Source organism: Myotis myotis, unplaced genomic scaffold (genome assembly GCF_014108235.1).
Source record: "Myotis myotis isolate mMyoMyo1 unplaced genomic scaffold, mMyoMyo1.p scaffold_m19_p_15, whole genome shotgun sequence".
In the NCBI taxonomy this organism is placed as follows: domain Eukaryota; kingdom Metazoa; phylum Chordata; class Mammalia; order Chiroptera; family Vespertilionidae; genus Myotis; species Myotis myotis.
This window is the reverse complement of record NW_023416319.1, coordinates 12,016,710-12,041,905: the sequence shown is the minus strand read 5'-3', so window position 1 is coordinate 12,041,905 and position 25,196 is coordinate 12,016,710.

Genomic DNA, 25,196 nt, shown 5'->3' with positions numbered 1-25,196 from the left:
TCTAAATAAATAAAGTCCAATCATGGGTAATAATAATTAAAAACAGCAGAAATATCCCATACGTTTTTTTTCTCCTGTTTTCCAAGGCTAATCTTCAAAATACACTGATAGAAAGTTTGTACTATATAATAACTTAATTTTCATGCATCTAATATTCATAATTCTGATAATTTACTAATGATTCCAAGGGTTGGATTTTATGAGTAGTCACAGTTCCCTCACAGGATTGTTGGGGAGATTAATAAGCCAGGACATGTATAGCATCTATCCAATTATTCCTTAGATAAATCCTTCTGAAAATAACAGCTTGTAGTTTATTTATGCATTTGCCAGTAAGGAGGTAGGGTGAGGAAGATTACATGAAGGTACATAGTAATTAGCCAGTAAATGTTGAGTGTCATTTCCATGATTGAGGATTGGCAAAGGCCTATGAAAGTATGTCCCAATTGTATTCTTTGTTATTTAATGTCAATAAATGACATTGGAATGCTACCAGTCTCCAGGCTCTATGGAATCTGATTTCTACCATAGGTTTTAAAATATTCTATGCTCCTTGGTCTATGCTTTCTTTTTTTAAGGACTTTAATTTTTAGAGCAGTTTTAGGTTTATAACAAAATTGAGAAGGAGATAAAAAGATTCCCTATAAAACCCCTGCCCCCACACATGCACAGCCTCCCCCATTATCAACATCATATCTGAGAATGAGATATATAAGTATATATTTTAATCAAGGATGAACCTACATTAATACATCATAATTGCCCAAAGTTAATTTACCTTAGGGTTCACTCTTGGTGTTGTGCATTCAATGTGTTTGGATAAATGTATTATAATACCATAGAGAGTATTTTCACTGCCCTAAAAATCTGCCTATCCATTTCCCTCCAATTCCCTGTTCAACCATTCATCTTTTTACTGTCTCCATAGTTTCGCTTTTTCCAGAATGTCACAGAGTTGGAATCTTAAGGTAGGTAGTCTTTTCAGATTGGCTTCTTTCACTTAATGATATACATTTTAGATTCTTCCATGTTTTTTCATGGCTTGATAGCTCAAATCTCTTTACTACAGCATAATATTCCATTATCTGGATGCACCACAGTTTATCCATTCATCTATTGAAGGACATCTTGATTGCCTCCACATTTTGGCAATTATTAATAAAGCTGCTATAAACATTTGTGTGCAGGTTTTGTGTGGACATAAGTCTTCAGCCTTGGTCTATTTTTAAATGTTTAGTGAGGAAAATTTATGGCTCATAGACTGTCACTCTTCTCTCTTATCACCATGATGGTCAGCACTATTCAAATCAAGCCATTTATGAGTCTACACAAGGCCTCAGGGTAATTTTTCACACATACTCTGAATAGCCACTTACTAAGTGATTCCAGTCAGTACATGAGATGAAACCCAGTTGCCATTCATTTCCTGGAAACACAGCCTAATGACATCATTCTGAGCTGTAGTTCTAGAAGAAAGTTAAATTGTAGGAGGGGGCTAAAGCCTTGGGAAAAGCAATGATTGATGTTCCTTTTAGCATCGGCTAAGCCCATTTCTTGTCCTGTACACTTATTCTTCATGACTCCAGCATGGTGATTTACAAAACCATAAATTAGCACATTTAGGAAATTTGTCAATATGAGACTCCAATAATAAACTATCCAGATTTATGCAGGTGCTCCTGTAATCATGACGGCACCATTTATCCTCCAAATGGCTGTCAAGGGAAGAATACAGAAAAGGACAGCTGACAGTTTCTTTGAACATCTGGAGAAATATTACTTCACCCCTTCTTTTGGTTATGGGAAGGTCAATTAACCTGAAGTGCAGAAATTACAGGGGGGAAGAAAAATGGGTTGATGTACAATTTATGTTGAGGTAACTGGAAATTTTCATAAGTTCTCAGCATCAGACCCTTTGTTTAAAGAATGTTTAAAAGGGAATATTCTCTCAAAGTGTCCTTCTAAGAAAAATAAATGACTCCAAATTAAAAACAACGTTCCTACAGGTGAAATGAAGGCATGAAATGAGTAGTGGAGGGTCTCTTTTATCCTGTCACCCTGAGAGACACAAGATTACAGACCTGAATTATACCTTTATTATGACTCTACTCAGTGTAGCATTTAGTTTCCCCAGCACAGCCATCTCACCCCACATGAACTGAACAAAGCTGAGAAGTGAGGAAAGAGAGGGAGAATAAGGTCATAAGGTCGTGCTGCCAACTGTCACCGAGGCAAAAGCTCATGTAACCAGTGGGCACTTTCCATCTTTCTGCCACGCTGCTGCTTTAAAGGAATATGATAGACAAACTTGTAGGAAATACCCAAGTTCAAGGTTAGAAGTTTCTCTTTCTGCCTAGGTAGCATGGCCAGTAGTTGATTGTCAGCCTATAAGCCAGGAAGCTACAGTTCGATTCCTGGTCAGGGCATAAGCCCAGGTTGCAGGCTCGATCCCAGGTATGAGGCATGCAGGAGGCAGCGATCAATGATTCTCTCTTATCATTGATGTTTCTATCTCTCTTTTCCTCTCTGAAATCAATAACAAATAGACTTAAAAAAATAAGTTTCTCTTTCTGAAGGTTTACCTCCTTGAGATGAACAATAACAGGGGAGGGAGGGAAAAAGGGAGTCATACAAATTGATTGATAAAGGAGGGAAAAAAGACATAAGAAATGGGGTGGAGGGGCAACAGCTCTCTAGAGAGCAACCACAGCAAATAAAATAGATGATGTTTGTGTATGGACAAATGCACTTCTTCCCAGCCTCTCCTACTTTAATATCTCCAAACCAGCCTAAGTGGAACAGCGCTCATTTTAGACTTTTCATAATAAATATCTTGCCTTTTTGCTTAGCCTAGTTAAAAACTTGCAGGTTTCCCTTCATAAGGTAGAAAAAAAACAACCCAGTTCTCAGGTACACTGATTTAGTAATTTATTTGGTATAAAAATTCTTCTTACCAAATGAAGAGGAAAATGAGGTCACCCTGTAAAATTTCCCCAGCCCCTCTGCTGGAGGGACTGTGAGAAATGCTCACTTGTTGGAATTAAAATAATGGACTAGGAGACAGAAGTATGGTGATAACGAGACTTTTAATTTGTTCTCCATTGTACAGGCACACATGGAGTAGTGATCACAGCCTATTTATCCCCCTAGGGCAGCGGTTCTCAACCTGTGGGTCATGACCCCTTTGGGGGTTGAACGGGGCTTGCCTAAGACCATCAGAAAACACATATATAATTACATATTGTTTTTGTGATTAATCACTATGCTTTAATTATGTTCAATTTGTAACAATGAAAATACATCCTGTATATCAGGTATTTACATTACGATTCATAACAGTAGCAAAATTATAGTTATGAAGTAGCAACAAAAATAATTTTATGGTTGGGGGTCATTACAACATGAGGAATTGTATTAAAGGGTCATGGCATTAGGAAGGTTGAGAACTACTGCCCTAGGGTGTGAGAGTCCCACCTCTGGTTCCTCATTGGCTGAGTACTATGGGGTTAACAGTTTCCTCATATGTCATCTAGGTCTTATTGTCTCCTATTTAATAAAATGGGCTGAGGCCTTTTCTAATTGTCTCCTCCTCCCCCTGTCTAGTTGAGGCAGATGCCTGGGGAGGCGGGCGGGAGGGGGTGTGTGTTTCCACCACGATGCTGGCTCAAATACACAGTTCTTTGTTCTTATATTCTCTTCCCTCCTCCCTACATTCTGTTTTTCCTGGGGAAATTCAGTGCCCTTTTCCATTAAACGTTGACTATGCTGGAGATGTATCACAGAGGACTATTTCCTATAGGACCCTGAGCTACACTTCAGTCTAACTTTTACCCTTCCAATTTTCCACACTAAAATCAGTACTATGTTGATTACAGTGACAAAAATCTAATTTAAACTGAGGCCCTTAAGCCAAAACAAGCAAACAAACCAATTGGGAAAATGCCCTTAGGTGAGGCTGAATCTAGAAGTTCAACAAATCATTAGGTGTCTCCCTTTTCAAACACTTGCTTCTGTGTCCCCTGCTTGGACAGAGAAATATATATATATAAATTGGACACTTGTACATGTACATTTTGTGTTTATAGTCATGTACATTTTGTATCTATAGTGTAGTCTGGCCATCTATAAAATCAGGATAATAATACTAACCATGCAGAAATTATGTGGGAGAAATAGTTAAGAAAAAGTCTCCAAACACATTAAATTTCAGTATGTTACACACACACAAATATATATATATATATATGTATGTATATATACACACAGACACATATATCCTATATAATAAAAGGCTAATATGCAAATTGACCAAATGGCCGAATGACTGGTCTCTATGATGCGCACTGACCACCAGGGGGCAAATGCTCAACACAGGAGCTGCCCCCTGGTCGTCAGTGCACTCCTACAGGGGGAGTGCTGCTCAGCCAGAAGCTGGGCTTACCTATGGGGAGCAGGCCTAAGCTGTCAGTCGGACATCCTCCGAGGGTTCCCAGACTGCAAGAGGGTGCAGGCCAGACTCAGGGAGCACCCCCCAAGTGCATGAATTTCATGCACTGAGCCTCTAAAATATATATATGATACATCGGTATAACTGGGAAATTCGCAGAATGGGTTGATTTTTTTCTTCTCACCTTTTCTTTAGATTCCGTCCATACCCAATACTACAATATATGCCTCCTTCTATTAATCTCCTTTGCTCTACTATTTCAGTCTAAAAATAATCCATGTTTATGAGTAATAATAAGCTATCATGTGTTCTGGACCTTTCACATCTTTCTTCCTGATTCCACGGCTACTGAAAGGTAAATACCCAAAGGGAAGCCATCTACTCCAATGCCCTGCCTCCTTCCTCCACTCACCTTCGCAGGATATGCTTAATAGATGCTGTAATTGGAAACTGAGGATTGCATACATTTTATATATTATTTTTGAATAGTCATATATAATAAGGGGATAATGAATCCAACCTCATAAGGGCTGGCATGAGAAAAATTGAAAGCCAAGTAAACTACATATTTTTTCCATAAAGGCAGAGCCTAAATGTGTTATGTTATTTAAGGTATCACCACCATGAACTCATAATGCCAGACATAGACTATGACAGGCCAACAAGCACTCAATATGGGCGTATGACTAATGGGTCTATATAACCTACATTCAGTTCTACTTCCTTTGCCATTTTCCCTAATGATATGTTAAAATGACGGCCACCATAAATATTCACTTGCAACATTGTCCTCCTGAAACCGAGTAGAAATGTACATGTTTTAATTTTAAAATGTATAGCTCAAGGACACAGAGAAATGTTTGGAAGCACATTAAATAAACACACGCAAGTAGCAGAACATATTCAAATTCTTCTCAGCAGTCCTTCCTCTACTTCTGGCCTCTGAGAATCCTTATACATTGACTCAAAGAGCAGGGTGGAGTGGATAAAGGAAGAGGGAGACGTGTCTTCCTTCTCTGAGTGGTGTTGTGGAGAAATGGCAAACACTTCTGGGTAAAGACAGGAAACTAAAAAAATAGAAGAGTTTGGCAGGAAAAAATAGCAAATATTACTTGCTCTCTCATTTGTTTTCTAATTAAGGAAGATGTCACAAAGATGTCTGTGTATTTGGAACCTTGTATTGCCTATTACTATGAGAACATATTTTTAAAATGTAATGAGTCACTGGAATATTAAATCCTGGGAATACATGGAAATATTTGAACATAGAAATGAAGAAAGTTCCTAATAAAGAAACCAAGAAACAGAGGAACAGTTTTTAAATAAGAGAAGTTTAAAACAAAAAAGCTCCAAGGGATACATGTTGAAGTTTGAAGCCACAGTTTTGGCAACCTTATAATGGACACCTTTGGAGACTGTTTACATTGGATAAAGGTAAAATTTAAGGATGGTCATTAATGTATATTGTGGGTGTATATGGGTATAAGTGGCCCATATATAAAACAAACAAAAAAAGTCCTTGTTCTGATTAATTTAATTAAGGACTTCATAACGACTTCAATAATTTATCTCATTAAATGTGCCCATGCAGAAATTAATTCAGAATAGTGGTGAAGCACATGTACTTTAGAGTCAAACCAAAATGACTTAGAGAACTGAGTTCCATCTTTTCCTACTTGTACATCCTTGGGCAATATTTTTTTAATTTAATTTTTCTTATCTGTGAAATTAGGATTACTCTAGTACCTTTCATTGTAATATCACAAAAGAAAAAAATATATAATGTCTTTAGCATCATGCCTGGCACATAAAATACACTGAAATAGATGTTGGTGATGGGTGATAGTGGTCATGAGGGTACCAGATTTTGCACCGACAGTAAGGCCTAGCCCAGTGATGGCGAACCTATGACACACGTGTCAGAGGTGACACACGAACTCATTTTTTTGGTTGACTTTTCTTTGTTAAATGGCATTTAAATATATAAAATAAATATCAAAAATATAAGTCTTTGTTCTACAGTGGTTGCAAATATCAAAAAAATTCTATATGTGACATAGCACCAGAGTTAAGTTAGGGTTTTTCAAAATGCTGACACGCCGAGCTCAAAAGGTTCGCCATCACTGGCCTAGCCCCTTAAAGAATCTTTTTAGAGTCCTGAAAAACTTTAGAGATGCTCTTTAATATCCTAAAAGAGTGAAGACTTAAAAAAAAAAAAGGTTATCTGGAATCCATCAAAATATTCATGAAAAGTTGTGGAAGCATAGAATTCCAGGACCAACTAATGATAGGAATACAAAGAAATAAAGTCAAACATCTTCATTTTGATGCAGAAATTGATGATCACAATGTGGTTAACAGCATCCATGACTCTAGAGTCCTAGTCTAGTATTCTTTGAACAATAATACACTGGAAACTGCACCACAGCCCACCATACTCCCAAAACACTGCGACAAACCCTTTAGGAGATGAATTTAATAGAGTTAGCACCTTAAGGATACAACAGAATTGGTGCTCATAGAAATAGGTAAAAATGACCAACAAATGAATAGGCAATAAGAATTCTAGTCTGTTTCCTGTCCTGTCCAAAGAAGCACCCAGGTGTACAGGCATACAAAACACATGTTTTTTCTTTGTTATTTCTGAAACATGATAAATACATCTTGGAATGTTTACATCAATGACAATGTAAATATTTCATAATGTGCATTTTAAAAAGTGACCTTCCCAAGTCAAATCCCTGCTGTAAGAGTGGGAGCAAGGATAGTATTAGGAAATTCACATTTTGGAGTCACCCCTGTAATAGGTAATTCAGAAAGGATAGTAAAAGGAGCTGGTGAACGTTGAAGAGGAAAAGAGGTGATCCTCTTGTGTCACATCGCATATGCTTCCTTCTACAATCCATACTGTGACCAAGTGTTAATGGTTCCGGGTTACTGTTGAGGATCTGAACTACAGCCTGGGGTACCCAGGAATTAAACTCACCGCTATACTCTCAAAACTGTGTACCAGCCATGAAAACTGCATCTCTAACAGCATCTAGGAGGCAGAATGTTGCCATTCCTGTAATCTGAGTCCGGGCAGAAACGCCTGGATGGTTCAAGGGTATCTGAGAGTATTTACAATGAGCAGCTGACAAACTGTGGAAGAGACAACGCATTCTGCCTTTTCCTCAGACCCAAGCGAGAGTGGTGGCCACAGTTTCTCAGTCTCAATTGAAAATGTGGAAGACTCTCTGTTCTTCCAGAGGGATGACATGTAAAAGTGTCACCTACACATATTCAACCTGCCCCCTCTCTCTCACTTGAGCATCTCGTCCATGACCTACCAGGTCTGTTCTGTCAGCCTGCCTACGGCAGCTTCTCTATTTACCATGAAATTTCCCTGGTACTTGACAAAACGCATCAGTGAGATTCTGCTCACCTTCTAGGCTTCCCTTCTTGCTTGAATGCACACCCACAAATCCAAACAGTGTTAAAGGATATTGATGAAGTGGATGCCTTTCTGAGAATGATGGCCCAGGAGGAAAACAGAAATCGTGCATAGTAAGCAATCAGAAAATGTCAGCGGACCTCAGAGAAACCCTTCAAACACACCAGGGCACCAAGACAAACATCAAAACTAATGGAGTGTTTGCAAAGAGATGTGTGTTTGCCCAGGAAAGGGAGGTAGGAAATGAAGCGAGAAGCCAAGCAGGGCTAGATGTGTTGTTGGTGGCTGACAGACAGCACCATAGAGGAAGAGCACAGTGCACAAGCTGCAAGTCTGAAAAAGAGGCTGGAAAGTAAGTTAACAATACAGTGGACATTGGTGTTTTTGCCTGCAATGCATTCATTTCCCCTTTTGATTATATCCACTCATTTTCCTTGGTGAGTTACTCTCCACTATTTTACTTCTTTTTTAAAAATATATTTTATTGGTTTTCAGAGAAGAAGGGAGAGGGAGAGAGAGAGAAACATCAATGATGAGAGAGTATCATTGATCGGCTGCCTCCTATATGCCCCATACTGGGGACTGAGCCTGCAACCCGGACATGTGCCCTGACCAAGAATCAAACCATGACCTCCTGGTTCATAGTTAGACACTCAACCAGGGACCCATGCCAGCTGGGCACCACTATTTTCTTAACATGTTGTTGAGGTGGGGAGAGGTTAATTCCACCTGAATATCGGACATGGAAATGTCACCCAGGAGTCACCAATAAGAATGGCATATACAACTGGCCACAGGGATTTATTTAAGGTTAGTCACATGATCCAAGTCACCTGAATCATTGAGACATGTTTTTAGATCTTTAATTGTAAGTCTTGAGAAGTAGAGCACCTCTTTCTGCTTAACTTAAATAAAGTTTCTGTGGGGAGCAGAGATCAAAGTGATTTTAGACATGCAAAAAGAATTGTATTGAGAGAAATAGCTGGGAAGGTTGAGAGACAGGCCTTTCTCTACACTGGCTGTGCCAGGCTGCTGTGGAATAATACCCTTAGGAAGCCACTTGGTCTAACTGAGAAGATCCTGGGGGGTGGGCAACTTAACCCTTTCAAAGATTTTTTTTTAAATTTTTTTTTAAATATATTTTATTGATTTTTTACAGAGAGGAAGGGAGAGAGATAGAGAGTTAGAAACATCGATGAGAGAGAAACATCGATCAGCTGCCTCCTGCACATCTCCTATTGGGGATATGCCCGCAACCCAGGTACATGCCCTTGACAAGAATCGAACCTGGGACCTTTCAGTCCGCAGGCCGACACTCTATCCACTGAGCCAAACCGGTTTCGGCCCTTTCAAAGATTTTTTAAAAGGGTGTTACAACTATACCCTTGATTTGCACTTTGGCCCAAGCCTCATTTCACTTAAAAAATCCTTTACTTCCTGGAAGGACTAAAGACAAGAAAATTTTACCAACCAGGCAAGCCCTACCCCTTATATGGCTTCTAAATGCTGCGTGAAGACAACACAGTCCCTTCTTCAGGTCATTTCTCTCTCCTCCAAACATTGCACAGGGAGTGAAACCGAAGCCAACCGGGGTCTGTAGCATTCTGCATCACTCACAAGGTCATTATGTAAATGTCCTGTCTTCCAGGTCACCACTGCTGATAGTTTCACTTACTTAATTTGAGTTGTCTTTTTTTTTTTTCCCCAGCTTGACCCTGCCGCTCTTCGCTGCTTTTCTAACTTTATTAAACCATTTGTTCAGTTTTATAGCCTTGGCTAACGTTTTCATCGGATTTTGTTCAAATCTGGATTTGATTACTAAACGCAGATCATGTTTCTAGCTTAGCATACAGAGACTGCAGAGAGGACAATGCCAATGAAGTAAATTGAATTTGCAACATGCTAATCAAGTAGAGAAATTTCAGCATTTCCCTAGAAAGCTATTATTCAGACCTATATTTACTTTCCACCAAATCACTATTTTCTACCAGGATCACACCAACAGTAATGAAGCAGAAAATTATGCATGTTAAGAAATTAATGTGCTCCAAAATGGGTTATATACATTTCTACCTCTTTATTGCTCATGCACTTTTGATAAGCTTGACAAATTTTAGATCTGTTTAATTTAAAATCGAGTGTTAGTTCTTTAAGTTACAGTGAAAAAAAATTCCGTATCTATCATAAGAATGGTTCAATACATTCATTAATCTACAAAATATCATGCAGAAAATGATTTTTTTATCTACTCCAATCACTCATTTAGCCTGTTTCAGAAAATAAAATGGCTATTTTCTGAGGAATCCAAAACTTAAGGCAAATACCTTCATAAGCCATCATAATTCCAGAGGCAAGGCTTAAAGATACAGCTTTAAAAAATAGCTTTTTCTGCTGGCCCTGGGCAGGTGCTGCTCCTGCCTCTACAATCTGCCCTCAGTACATACCTTTATGATGTCACTTACTATGTTGATTTTAATGTACTTTTTACAAGTCCATTTCCTGTAACAATCTATGAGTTACTCGAGGGCAAGTAGAATTGCTGACTCATCTTTGAATCTCCAGTTTCTAGCTCACTACCGATCATTGGGAATTGGCTCCATAAAAGTTGATTTAACTGAATGAAATTTTTGAGAGAGTCTAGATCAGGGGTCCTCAAACTTTTTAAACAGCTGGCCAGTTCACTGTTGGAGGGCCGGACTATAGTTTAAAAAAAACTATGAACAAATTCCTATGCACACTGCACATATCTTATTTTGAAGTGAAAAAACAAAACGGGAACAAATATAATATTTGTATTTGCATGTTGGCCCGCGGGCCAAAGTTTGAGGACCCCTGGTCTAGATGGTATTCTCTCTCAGATTTTATGAAATGTGTTCCAGGCCCAACTGAGTCACTGGGCAGGTGTTTAACCTTGGGCAATCACTCTATTTCTGAGGCTTAGTGTTTTAAAGAAAATAAGAGTAACACCAAGGGTTTTGTCTATCTCAAATGGTTATTTCAAGAATAAAGAGGGGTCAAGTGTGGGAGAATGCTTATAAGGAAAGCACTCTATCTTCTAAACTGCTCTTCTCTGGTATTTAACGTCACAGCAGCATACCATTAAACACTTGTTAAAATGAATGATGTGGACCTGTCATTGACCAAGGTCCATGCTAGGACAGAAGACATTAATGCAAAAGTCCAAGGCTCTGTCTCCTGTCCAAGAAGAAGCACGATATGCAAATAGCATACTTTGAGCCTTGACTCTTCCAAAGACATTGCCAAACAAATGCATCCATTCTCCATGCGTGCTATCATTCAGTTCCTGAGCATTTTCTGAGAAACTATAAAGTGGCATAAAATCCCAGGAAATGAATTTGAAAGGAAAGGCTAAAATTGTGCAATATGGGCAAGGAGAGAAGTGAAGAGAAACATTAGTTAATACGTGTTGGGATAGTTTGTTATGTAGACTGAGATCACTGAAACATTTTATCTTTTTGTCTATACATATTCAGCTAAGTGAGACAATTAGGCATACTGAACCCAGTTATCTGAAAATGATTCGTTGCTTTGCATATTATAAGACCATCTCATAATCATTCATCCCCTCACTCAACCTACAGTTCATTTCTTCAGCACATAGTTGTTAAGCACCTACTGTGTGGAAGGTCAACAGTAGGTATGAGAAACACATCAGCAGAGCAATGCAGTCCTTGCCCTTAAAGACCTCAGAGTCCAGAAGAGGATGATGAGTAAATGAGCAACGAAGATACAGTATAGAAAGCATTCAAATATGTTAAGTGGGAGGTTCTTTGAAGGCAATATGTGGGGCAGCTAAGCAATCTTGGTACCAGAGAGAGTATCAGATAAAGGAATGTTTACAAACTGTATTTGAACTCCCTGAATTGCTCATTAAAAATGTTGATTGTAGGGCTTTAACCTAGACTTTCTCCATCAGAACTTTTGAAGTCAGCACTCCAAAATATGCATTTTTAACAAGGATCCTAGATCATCTTACTGCTAAGGACGTTGGAGAAACTTTAGATAACTGACATCTATGCCGAGACCCTCATGACAAGTAGGAGTTAATTCAACTCTTATTTTCTTCTTTGTTATAGATGTAAGTGATATAGAATGGGAAATAGATACCTTTGAATTAAATCAGAACTCTAATTGTAACAATTTTCTTGTAACCCAGCACAACACAGAAGGTTAATAGTTCAAACTCTGCCATCACACCACCTAGGTTGAAATCCTAACTTTACAACTTACCAAGTGTGCAGTTTGGAGAACGTCTCACAGCGTCTCTGTGCCTCAGTTTCCTCATTTGTACCATGAGTGTAAAGAAGGGGCAGGTAGGATGAAGTAAATAATATAGCTATGGAGAACACCGTCTGGCTCTTAAATACTGCGTAAGTGTCAGGTGTCATTATTACTCTCATTCTGTTTTCTCTCTGGGCCTAACATGAGCTCAGTGCTCATTTCAGGTCAATTTCCATTAGTTACCACTTACTCTTCTGCAGTTAATGTTCCTGTTGCCTTTTCTGGTGATACATAATGAACGTCGAATAATGACTTATGGAGGCGCCTGGGAGAGGTACCCGATTTTCACCTGAAATGTGTCCAAAGGAGATATTTGTTTCCTTTGTAGTGTTGGCCACATCCTCACGCTGCACAGCCTTTGGGAGGACAAGAGTTAATTTTATTCTTGAGGTAATAGATGTCTAGAGATCTGATGGTCCGGTGTGTTTTTTTCCCACTTATAACAACAAAAAATGTCTTCCCCTTCAGTGGCACATTATGCATTCTTCAAAATAAAGTAATTAAAAGGGATGATTTGCCAAGACCATGAATGTCACTTTATCTTAGAAGAAATCCTCCAATGTACTGGTTGTAAATTGGCTTTTCCTCCTCTTCTCCACTTCATAGCCCCAATTATTTGCCTTTGGTTACAACAATTTCTCATTTTCTTAGCCTTCAGCAGTTTGAATCCATGGCTCTTTACTAGGTGGCTTATGGAAGTCCTCTGCATTTTGTTAATTCCTTTTACTTCCATAATCCTTTGTTAAAGGGCTTGAAAACAAGACTTAGACAATTTTCAACCACATCTTGTACCCAACTACTCTAAAACGCTATAAAGTTAAAGCGCACTTAGATAGGTTTAAAATTATGTAAGTAGAACATTTAATGATCCTGTCCAAGGGCATTTTGGATGCCTCTTTATAATGTGCATTACTTTAAAAATTAAAACATTTTACTTACTTAATGAGGAGATACTTTTAAATTATGCTTATAAGAATGTTCAAGTTAAAATGGAGTGAAAAGTTATAATAGAATCACACAGTCTTATCTGGCTCAAAAAGCCCCATGGAAATACAAGTCTTCTTCACACTTAGACGTGCTTGATGACATGCATATTGTTCTGAAGAAACAGTGATAAAGATTCAGCTCAATGTGATGAAGAGTTTTTTCATTAGCGTTCAATGCATTAGAATCACCATAAGCATGTAAGAACTTGATTCTGTGTGTGTGTGTGTGTGTTTTAAATAATTCACAAAGGAAACTTGCTTAGTTTGGAATGTTTACAAACATTCCCTGAAAATAGTTTGAAGAAACTTGTACTGTTTATCCTGAAGAAGACATAGCCACTGAGCATTCCAGCTGAAAGCACCTTGATGAATACTATATTATTTATTGAATGAACGTTATAAATTAAAGTTATAAAACACTCTGATTACTATAATTATCAATAGCCTCAACATGATTTAATGTTATAAAAATAATTTGAAAAGGTTTTTTGGAAAAAAGTTAAAGTAATGAAATAGTGAAAAGAAAGGAGAGCAGAGGAAGGGAGGAAAGGAGGGAGGGCGGGGAAGGAAGGGAAGAAGAGAGAGAGAGAGAGAGAGAGAGAGAGAGAGAGAGAGAGAATGGAAATGAGGGATTTTCAAATATCCCACACGTTCTCCATCTAGACTCAGATAGTAAATTTGTATGTGGAATGACAGACATGGAGATTTGCATTTTGTGGCAAGAATTCAGTCCTAGGGACAATCTCCTAACAACTTGGATGCACCTTTTCTGGAAAAGATCAATGAATGATGAGATCAGACTGTTGGTCGGTGAGAGGAGAAAGCTGTTTCTTGGAAACGAGGTTCCATAAGTCGTTTGTTGTAGGCCTCTGAGAAAACAGGACTGAAAAATAACCAAGTCAACAGGAAGCCTTTTCAAACGTGTTAGAGAGAAATTTAAAAAAATAAATAAATAAAACAGAGGAAATAAACAAGATAGTACAGGTAAGCCTTGGGCTATGTGTGTTCAAGATTTGATTAGCTTTATGCTGAAGAATATTGTTAATGGTTTGATGATATAATTAATGCCTAAATACAGTGATTATAAAGTAATTATAATTAGACTCAATAATTAAATTTATGGATAAAAATGAGATAAAGGAAATAACATGCATACTCCATCAAGGAAATATTACTTAATGAATAATTTTACACTTAAAAAATGATGGTGTTTGTAGAAAGTCTTCACGCTACTACCTTTCACAGCATGAATAAGGATGAATCTCCAGTGTGCATTTGCCAAACAACTGATTCCCTACCCATGGTTGGCAAACTGTGGCTTGCGAGCCACATGCGGCTCTTTGGCCCCTTGAGTGTGGCTCTTCCACAAAATACCACGTGCGGGCACACGTACAGTGCAATTGAAACTTCGTGGCCCATGCGCAGAAGTCGGTTTTCGGCCTGGGCAAGTCTATTTTGAAGAAGTACTGTTGATATTTGGCTCTGTTGACTAATGAGTTTGCCGACCACTGCCTAGCCCAGTGCTGAGAACACCTTATGTGGGACAATTAAACACAAGATTAAAATCACACCTGTCAGGCTGACCTCATTATTTATGCAATACATCCAAACCATAAGCCTCTTATTCGTGGTTTGGATCTTTTACAAATGCTGCCATTCATGGCCATGTACTGTATGCCAGGCACTTTACACACATTTTCTTAAGTCTTTAGAGCCTCTTAGAAACCCTGCAGGAGGTATTGTTTATTCCCCCACACAATTTCCAGGAAGATATGAAGAAACGGAGACTCAAGAGAGTTTAGGTCACAGGCTCAAGATCCCAGCTGGCAGTGGTGGAGTTGGGATTTCATCCTTGGTCACCCTGATACCAAAGTCTTTGTTCTTTTTCATCACCTCCTACTGCCTCCCTTGTAGCCCAGCCTCCGTGCTATTTACAATGCTTTTCTAATCCACCTTCTGGATTCTCGGGGGTATACTGAGTAGACAGATGATGGCTTTAGGTCAAACTGTGGACTCTTGACCACACCCACAAACCAGGACTTCCTGACACCTGGCCTCTATGGAGGTATCACAAAGAAGCTGTTCCAGCTTTGCACTGCTGACATCTGGAATCCTTTATATTTGAGAAGAATTTTTTTTTATGTTTTTAGTGATTTTAGAGAGGGGAAGGCAGAGGGAGAGAAACATCGATGTGAGAGAGAAACATCAATGTGAGAGAGAAATATCGATCTGTTGCCTCCCGTAGGAATCCTGACTGGGGATCGAACCCACAAGCCAGGTGTGTACCCTGACCGGGAATTCTACCAGCAATGTTTCGGTGCACAGGACAATGCCCAGCCAACTGAGTCACACTGGCTCGGGCAGAAGAAGAATATTTTGAATGTTTAAGCCACTTTAAACAGTGAAGAATCCTGTTCCTTGTAACCAAAGGGAGTCCTAACCAATATAATCTTTCGGGTTTTATGATTTACTCTCTGAAAATAACGTGATTTATCTCTTATGAAAAAGATACCGTAGGCATACCTTAAATATGGTTTACACTCAAGAAACAGTTGTTATTAAGGATTATGAGAAAGGAATTAAACATTAGCTTATTTATTTTGATTCACCCACCAACGAAAACTGATTGCTTGGTAATTATAAAGGAGAAGGAAAGAATGTTAGTTTTTAAAAAACCACATTTTTTCATGTAGTTCATATATAAAAACCTGTTAATCTTAAAATGAAATATAATCTTCTGTATGCATGACTGGCAGTCTAATGCAAACAACTGCATTCTGAAGGGAAGTAATTTTATTCTTCAACCACACTGCTAAACAGAGAAATCACAAATCCTAATTTTCTGCAACATGTGTTAACAATTTCATACAGAGGCACTAGATTAATATTTTATAAAAAATGAGCTGAATATTTTCTGCCACGTTTCCTTTCGGCTAAGCAGAAATGTCTGCCTTGCGAATCATCCCATAACAGATGCTTTGTTTTGTGTTTCACATTTTTCCAAGTGATGTGATTCATTGTATTGTTCCATTAGGCAGGTTTTCTTTTTTCTTACTATAGTTTGGTAAAATAAATATTCTAAAAACAGACTGAAGGACAGGGGAACATTGCAGTGTCTTCACACAGATCTTTTTTGAGGAATGGAGAGTATTTCTCTTAAAGAATGTCATGGTGAGTTTTGTTTGCAAGTTGCATCCAAAGTTGACCATGTCTTTGGGAATAATTTTAATCTCTACTGGAAATGAGAAAATACAAGATAATTTCTTCCTCCCAATGCTCATCAGATGGGAGCATCTCTACTAACCGCATTTTTAGTATTATCTCAAAATACATACACAGTTTTCTACAGTGTTAATAATTTCCATTGTCACAAATAAAAGCTTGATATAACACCATTACATCTGTTTAATCTTTTGCCAAAAGTTTATTAAGCATCTGATGTATTCTAGGTAATTCTGTATGTATTTAATTCTCCAAACATAGATTATTGGTCTACCATGGACTGGGAAAACATAGTTCTTTATCACAAACAGTTAAAAAGCTAAAGCTTACAAAAGAGCCCAGACCTTCGGTCTTCCTTGTATTGTGTGTATGTGTGTGTTATGTGTACATATGCATTGTATTTGGAGAATTATAAAATGATTAACCCGTTTGTGTGCAATAAGACAAATTCATTATCAGCAAGTTACTTACCCTCTTTGGACTTTAGGTTCACCCACATAAATAGTGGAAAACAATGATCTAAAAATTTTCTGATGATTAAAGATAATTTTCTTTAGGCTCCTGTCACCTAGTGTTAGACTCTCACAAAATTTTAGCTATTTATATCCCTACTGTCTGACTTCAATTCTGTAACTGATCTATTTATTGAATTGGGTATGAGGACGTTCATCCCTATTGAATATTCATCGTATTGAATGTTTTGGATCAAGTTCCTGTACAAGAAACCTTCAGTAATCCCAAGCTCAGAAATGAATCCAATTATGCAATTTCTAGTGAAAAATATCAATAGGCCTCCATCCAAGACTGATCCTTTTAGGAATACACTCAAATAAAATGTCTCATACTGACACTTTGCCTTTCATAAATCTCCTTAGGTAGAGCATACAAACTGCCAAATAACTTTAGCATATGGTCTTGATTCCCTACAACTTCTTAATGAGAATATACTAGTATGAAAAAAGAAGTTGTCGTTTCTTGCATCAGAGAGAGAGAGAGTAACACGATGGAAACCAGTGCATGTCTTCCTCTAAAATATGTTCAAAGATACACACTTATCCCATGACTTTCAACATGGTTATTCTAAAAACATTAAGATAAAGATTTCCTCATTTTTAGTTGTCGTAAGATTTAAAGCAAAGTAACTCATGATTAATTAAGGAGGTAGACATTTTGAAATAAGCTTAATTTTCAACTGGAATATGATATGCACTGAAAGCAAAGCAATGACATGGATGAAAGCTGCCACCAAAACAGCAGCCCCGCCAGTGGGACACAATAGCAAACGGTCTTCCATTCCATTTCTCAAGTCCATGTGCTCATTTTACTGAAATTAATTACCAATTGGATTCAAAATATTATCATTCTGTTGGTGTGCAACAGTGTGTCTGCAAAGAGTCACTACAACGACGGAATTCACAGATGGCCCAGAGGGTGATGGTGGTATAAGGCAAATTCTAAACATGAATGCATAGGTATTCATTATCCCCTGAATTCTCATTCATTCTCTCTCTCTCTCTCTCTCTCTCTCTCTCTCTCTCTCTCTCTCTCTCTCACACACACACACACACACAAACCTTTCGATAATAATGCCACCTTTAATACATAACAGATGCCCCAAACAGCAGCTTATTTGGAGGAAGGTGTATTTGATATAATAGTGTTTTTATTGATGTGTTAAGGCACAAAGGTAAACTCACATGCAAATTCCTATCAAGAATGAAGACAACTGCAATCTCTAAGACCACCTCTTGGAAATGAAAATAAATGAACCAAAGGATGATATTTGGTCAAAAACTTAAGGCAATAAATTTGAACATATGGTGAATATTTCTTAAATTATTTTTCTCCAGACCCAGAAGTAAATGTAATTCTTCCCAGATTAAGACATATCTACTTTACACATGGCCCACCTGGATTACCAGCTGTTCCTCCTTACATAAATAAAAGGGGCAAATGAGATTTGCTCGTTGCTAGCTTGTCTGCACACAACCTTTTGAGATAGGACATTCTTTTTTCTTAACCTGAGTAGGGCATTAGAGTTCCTGTCCAATAACCCCTAACATTCAAATATTTCTCTTGTTTTTATTTCTGCTTAATTAAAAGAATAATTTCACAGAGCTAAAGAGTAAATGAAATTAATGTATTTTCACAGTTTAATTGAGCATTTTATATACTTTTAACAGTTCAGTCTTAAACTTAAATTCCCTTTCCCCACCATAAATTATAGAATATATATTGCCATCTAGCATTCTTCTGAAATAACAATTATTCCAGGATCATGACATAAACAATGTTAAGACAGACAAAAGAAATGAAAAAGTTTATGCAAGTTGGTATTTTGAAATTACATAATGTATAAAACAGCTTTTAGCTGAAACTTATAAAATCATCAGTTAAAAGTGCCTTAAGAGCAGTGCTTTTATCATTTCAACTAAAAGATCCAGAGAGTTCCAGATTTGGTGAATTGGGAAGCATAGTGACACTGTTACCCATCTTATCACCCAGCAATTTTAGCATGTTGCCCATAATCCTCAAATTTCTGCCCTCATTATCACAAAATGGCTGCTACTGTTCCAGGCATCATATATTCACTCACCTAACCCATGCTGAAGGAAGAAAGTGGAAAAGACTCAAATGCATCTCTTTTTCAGAGTCCCTCCCATCCCCTATCACTGATTGATACTTTTTAAAAGTATATTTGTATAGATTTTAGAGAGAGGGATAGGGATAGAGAGACAGAAACATCAGTGAGAGAGAAATATTGATTGACTGCCTCCTGCACACCTGCTACTGGGGAACAGCACGCAACCTGGGTATGTGCCTTGATGGGGAATCGAACCATGACTTCTGGTTTATAGGTCGATGCTCAACCACTGAGTCATGCCAGCCAGGTGACTGATACTTTCCTTGGGTAACCTTTGCATGAATTAGATCATAATTTATGTCCTAAAAACCAAGGAATCCTGAGAAAGCCAGTGCAGTATCTGGCATTTCCAGCCTTCATATCATGGAATTTTAGCAAAAAAGAAAGAACTGGGTGTCAGTCAACTATGTTGAAAACATAATAACGAGAAAAGGTAGAAAAAAGTTCAAGGATCTGTTTTTGTTTAAATGGTGCAAGGAATTAGCTTTATTTTTCAGATTCCAATAATCTGTAGGAAGGGTCCTTCACATATCACTGAGGTATGTGTATGAGGGCAATGAGAGTACTAAGGAAAAGAGAGAGATTCTAAATGAGAAAGACCTAGCAGGATCCCAGTGAAAGCTTGTCTATGACACCACGTTACATATCGCTAGAACTAGGAAGTGACCCTGAAGGATTCAGAGAACATGAATTAGTGGGATCCTACAAAGGTAGTGAGCGTGGACATGATGTCCCCTTATTCTGCATATCTGACTGGTGTGCCCTGATTAAATAAGCAGAAAATTCAGCACTGAAGAATGCCTTGAAACACAGTTTAGAATTTTCCATGGAGCTTGGCACAGAGAGCTCTAAACTCCTGTGGTCTTGGACTCTGTAGGTCACCTGTGTGGCATCCAGAAAAAAAGATATTTGAGCACTGGCATTCAAATGCATATGAAAAGTGAAGCCTGGAGAAATCATCATGATTTCTATTAAAAGTTGGTATGAGCTGATTTTTTAAAAGTGGGTGTTCTATATTTAAGGTTTTAGTGTTGTATCCCAATGACCCAAAGTAGTATTTAATCTACCTTTATTTCCTCTATTTATACCAAGCTTATTAGAGACTGAGATGTACCTTGGGGTAATTTAGAATCTGAAAAGGTACCCATGAATATTTTTACACGAAAACATCACAAAATGATACCATATCATTTTGAATGGAAGCAATAATAATTAAGACCAATCCCCTCATTTGAAATAGAAGGCAATGACTTATCCAGGGCCTCCTAATCATACAGCAGAGGAGCTGGATCTAAAATTTAGCTATATTATTCCCAATCCAGTGTTCTTCACATTATATTGTCTCTGAAACTATATAGACTATTTGTTAAGATGTGGGGTTTTCCAGACAGACTTGTATGTGAATGCCAGCTCTACCTATTAGTGATGGTGCAATAGAAGAAGACAAATTTAATGTCCCAGAGCCTTGTATCCATAGACTGTCCAAGGCCAATATATATATAAGAACTACTCTGCAGGGAATTTGAGGAAGTGAAACTCAATGGCACCATGTTGGAAGCCCACATGCATTTTTCTCCCAAATACTAGTCATTTGCTTAGTCAGACCCCTGTTTTCAGATGTGCATGGCCCTTGGGGATCCTGTGGGAATTTAGGGTTTCTCTAACTTAATATTAAACCATTTTACTGAAGTCATGTGGCTCACTATTACTATTTGACTCTGTAGCCAGACCATGAGGATTCCAACAGCCATGCTGCCATTTTTATTTTTAAGAGTATGTGTGTAATTTGGAGCATTTATTTAGGCTAAGATTCTGTGTCATTAAATGAGTAGTATAAAACCATCTACCCCAGACTGTCAAGCTACAGCAGGAAGGCTGGGGAGGGTTAGGGGGGAGGACGGGGGTGGGTAAAAGATCAACCGAAGGACTTGTATGCATGCATATAAGCATAACCAATGGTCATAAGACACTGGGGGGTAGGGGAGGCCGGGGGAATGTCGGGGGGGGGGGAGAGACATATGTAATACTTTTTGTAATACTTTAAGCAATAAATCAAAATTTAAAAAATAATAAATAAATACATAAATAAATACATAAATAAATAAATAAATAAATAAATAAATAAATAAATAAATAAAACCATCTACCCCATAGGATTGTTGTGGAAATCGAATTTGTTAATATATGTGTCAGAGCATCCAAGAGCACAGCTGCTCTGACTCCATATATTTTTCTGAATTCTGCTTGACTACGTCAACTGTCAGGGCAGGTTCCTTCTCAAATCCTGCCCATTGTACTAATTGTCAGGGTGAAGCCCCTCTGCTGGGGACTGGACCTTCTTAAACGCCGGGTGGTAGACGGAGAAGACATGAGAAGTTGTGGGTGTATATAAGGAAGCCTTTATTGTAGAAGTTAGTGACCATATAGCTATCAGACAAGATTGTCCTTCACAGCAAAGTCCCATACAGGCAGCTACACACTGGCTGGTGAATGAATACATCTTTCCCATAAAAGCAGTAGCCTCTGTACCCACAGCTATTATCTAAGCAGCGGCGCGCTGCCCCTAAAGTAGACTTACCCCCTCGCATAGTAGCGGGACCTGAGCTCTCCACTCTTGCCTCTCTGGCCTCTCCCCTCTCTCCAGCCTTCCTGCATTCTTCTCTCAGCAGCAGCAGTACACTGGCTGGTCAGTAACTTACTACATCACTAAGACCAGCGGTTCTCAACCTGTGGGTCGCGACCCCTTTAGCGGTTGAATGACCCTTTTACAGGCGTCGCCAAAGACCATCCTGCATATCAGATATTTACATTACGATTTATAACAGTAGCAACATTACAGTTATGAAGTAGCAACGAAAATAATGTTATGGTTGGGTCACAACGTGAGGAACTGTATTTAAAGGGCCAGAAGGTTGAGAACCACTGACTTAGACAGAAGAGGCCTCTAGCCAACAGGGACATCAATGATTTGGGCTACAGTAAGGCATGCATGAGCAGTGTGCTATAATTGTTGTCCTTGCACCTGCTTATAGTACCTTAGCCTTGAACATTCTGATTAAGATTCCCATGTTCAGAGTAGCCTTGGCCGTCTGGAGTACTATCAACAAGGCCTTTCACACTCTGAATTGCCTTGACTGTCTGGCAACTCTGGCATGGTTCCCACAATATGTGATTAACATAGAACTGTGCCTGGCAAATAATAGGTCCTATATAAGAGTTGTTTTTGCTTTTTGTTGTGGTTAATATTAGAATTAATTGTGAAGCCATCTCATTGACATTGTTAGCCTAGCTCCAGAATAAACTTTATGAAAAGAGTTTTTATTTTAAAAAGATTATCTGAAGGGCAAGTCAGCATAGTTCTAGAAGTCCCCAGTCCCCACAACAACACAGACTGTATGAAAGGGGAGCGTTAACTCATCCTGACCTGTCCTAGGAAGTCCACTTGTCAGCAGCCTTGGACCTTGTGCCTGCAAGTGCTGTCAGTCAAGGCTGGAGCAGACTCACTGCGACTTAGATTCCTCCTCTACAACCAGCAGCCTTAGATCAGAAAAGTGCTCAGACTCCCAATAAACTCAGATGTCAGCTGGGGAAATGCAAATCATCCAAAGACAAAAAGAGGCAGGTAATTGATCAAATGGCTCATTTAAATGTACAAGAGAGTATCAGAGAAAGACTTGCAGCAAGGCTAAACTTTGAAGAAACTAGAGACTTTAATCCCTGCCCTATCTGAAGGCAGCTAAATAGATAGCCTTCTTTTTTCAAAGCTACGCTAGCAGACCCTCATGTCCCACACGCTCCTCTCTCCTACTTTAAAACGATGCATAAAATCCATTCTAAGATGATTTCTCTTTTACATTTGAGAGTGAAGAACAATTACAATGTTTTTCCAACCTCTTCTTGACTTGAGGGTCAGTGAGGTCAGGAGTGGCATTGGATGGCGGCCCTCAGATGACAGGAGCCATGGCTGCCAGGCTAGAGAGCAAATGTGCTTCCATGTGTGGCCCCTGACATTTCCCTGTCACACTGTAGAATTTCTATATCCATTATATCGTAGAATGAAAGTCGATTCCTCCTGATGTTCAGTATTTTGAAATTAAAAACACTAGAGGAGTCATTTCTTTCATGATTTTAATAAAGAACTAATACAGCCCAACCCTGTTTTTATAAATGTTTTTTTCTTTAATTCTTAATTGTTTAAAGTATTACATATGTCTCCTTTTTCCCCCATTGACCTTTCCCCAGTACTCCCACCCCCCAGCACATGCCCTCACCACCCCCTAGTGTCTGTGTCCATGGGTTATGCTTGTATGCATGCATTCAAGTCCTTTGGTTGATCTCTTACTCCCCTCACCCTCCCCTGCCTTCACTCTGAGGTTTGGCAGGAAAAGCCTAAAATACCTGTCTCCATACAGAAAATTAACCCCTACTTACTTTATTTATTTATTTATTTATTTATTCATTTATTTATTTATTTATGTTGAATATGTTTTTATTGATTTCAGAGAGAGGAAAGGAAAGGGAGCTAGAAACATCAATGATGAGATAGAATCACTGATCGGCTGCCTCCTGCACACCCACTACTGGGGGGGGTCAAGCCTGCAACCTGGGCATAAAGCCAGAAATCACTGCCATATAATACTCACATATCGATTGTCCCAAGATGCCTTTACAGCAGAGATCCTGCTCAGAATCACTGGTTGTGTGTCATTGCTGCACCTCTTTAGGCCCCTTCAGCTTCAGAGTCTTTCCTTGACTTCATAACTTTGACACTTTTGAAGGCTGCAGGCCAGAAACTTTGCAGAATGTCTCTCATGGCATGTCTGCTGTTACCTCATGATTAGAGTAGATGCATGTTTGGTTCTCTTTTCTTCTTTTCTCATCTAAATGATTTCAATTTGTCCCGTTACTGATATTGTTCACTTCATGATGATGTCTATTCAGAAGCATTTCTTCATTGCAAAGTTTTTTTTCTTTTTAATAGTTGTGTGTATGTGAAGTTACTTTGCAACTATGCAGATTCCCTTCCTCTTCTGTATCTTCGTGGATAGGATTATTCAAGTATTTCAAGGGTGTGAATAGACAATCACTTTTTAAAAAATGCTTAGCCCTAGCTGGTTTTGGTCAGTGGATAGAGCATTGGACTGCAGACTGGAAGGTCCCAGGTTCAATTCTAGTCAAGGGCACATGCTCGAGTTGCGGGCTTGATCCCCAGTAGGGGGTGTGAGGAGGCAGCCGATCAATGATATTCTCTCATCATTGCTGTTTCTATCTCTCCTTCTCCCTTCCTCTCTGAAATCAATCTAAATATTTTTTTTTAAAAAAAAATGCTTATTAGTGAAGCAAAATGATGCCTCTGTCAGCCTAAAACATGAGTGGTTCCAATGTAAAACTTGTAAACTATTTCAAACTGCTTGTTTAAGAAAATAAATAAATATATGATAAAATGAACTAGTTCCTGGCAGACTAGTGCAATTTCAGTTGTCCCAGGTTTGCTGGAAAATAATGTTTACAGAGCTCAGGGAGGAGAAAAGTTCTCTGGATTCAGCTCTGAGGATTTTATTTGCTCTTCCCTGGAGGGGCCCTGCTGTGTTCTAAAGGATCAACCTATATAGAGTCCTTTGCAGACTCACCAATTTTGGTGCCAATAAAAATATTTTTGAATCAACCCAGTGACATTTTTATAAGGAGGATGAAAAATGTTGCATTGAAAGAGCCAACTTCCCCAAACCCCATGGGCCTTTTCTTCCGCCAGGAATAACAGTGAAGTGAACAAGAGCATTTGACAGGACAGGATTTCAAGAACTCTTTCATGTGGGAAGTAAAGGAAGATTTATCAGCATATCCCTGACCTTTGCCTCAGACACATTTAGATTTAATCTGTTTTATATTCTGACTTTACAAGACACTCGTTGAATTTTCCATCAGGGTAAAATTGGCTGGGGCCACAGGCCACCTCTGAACTCCGAGTTTCCCCAAGAGAACACAATTTTACTCCTGCACCTCCAGATGAAGTTCAGTTGAGCTTGTGCACCCCGTGGCACTAAAGGAACCTTTCAGCATAGGCATCAAGGCCCCTTTCTGTACAAGAGTCCGGCATGTCACTCTACCTTAGCCTCGCTGCTCTGTGCATGGCCCGGCAACACTGCTCTTCTTTCTGGTTCT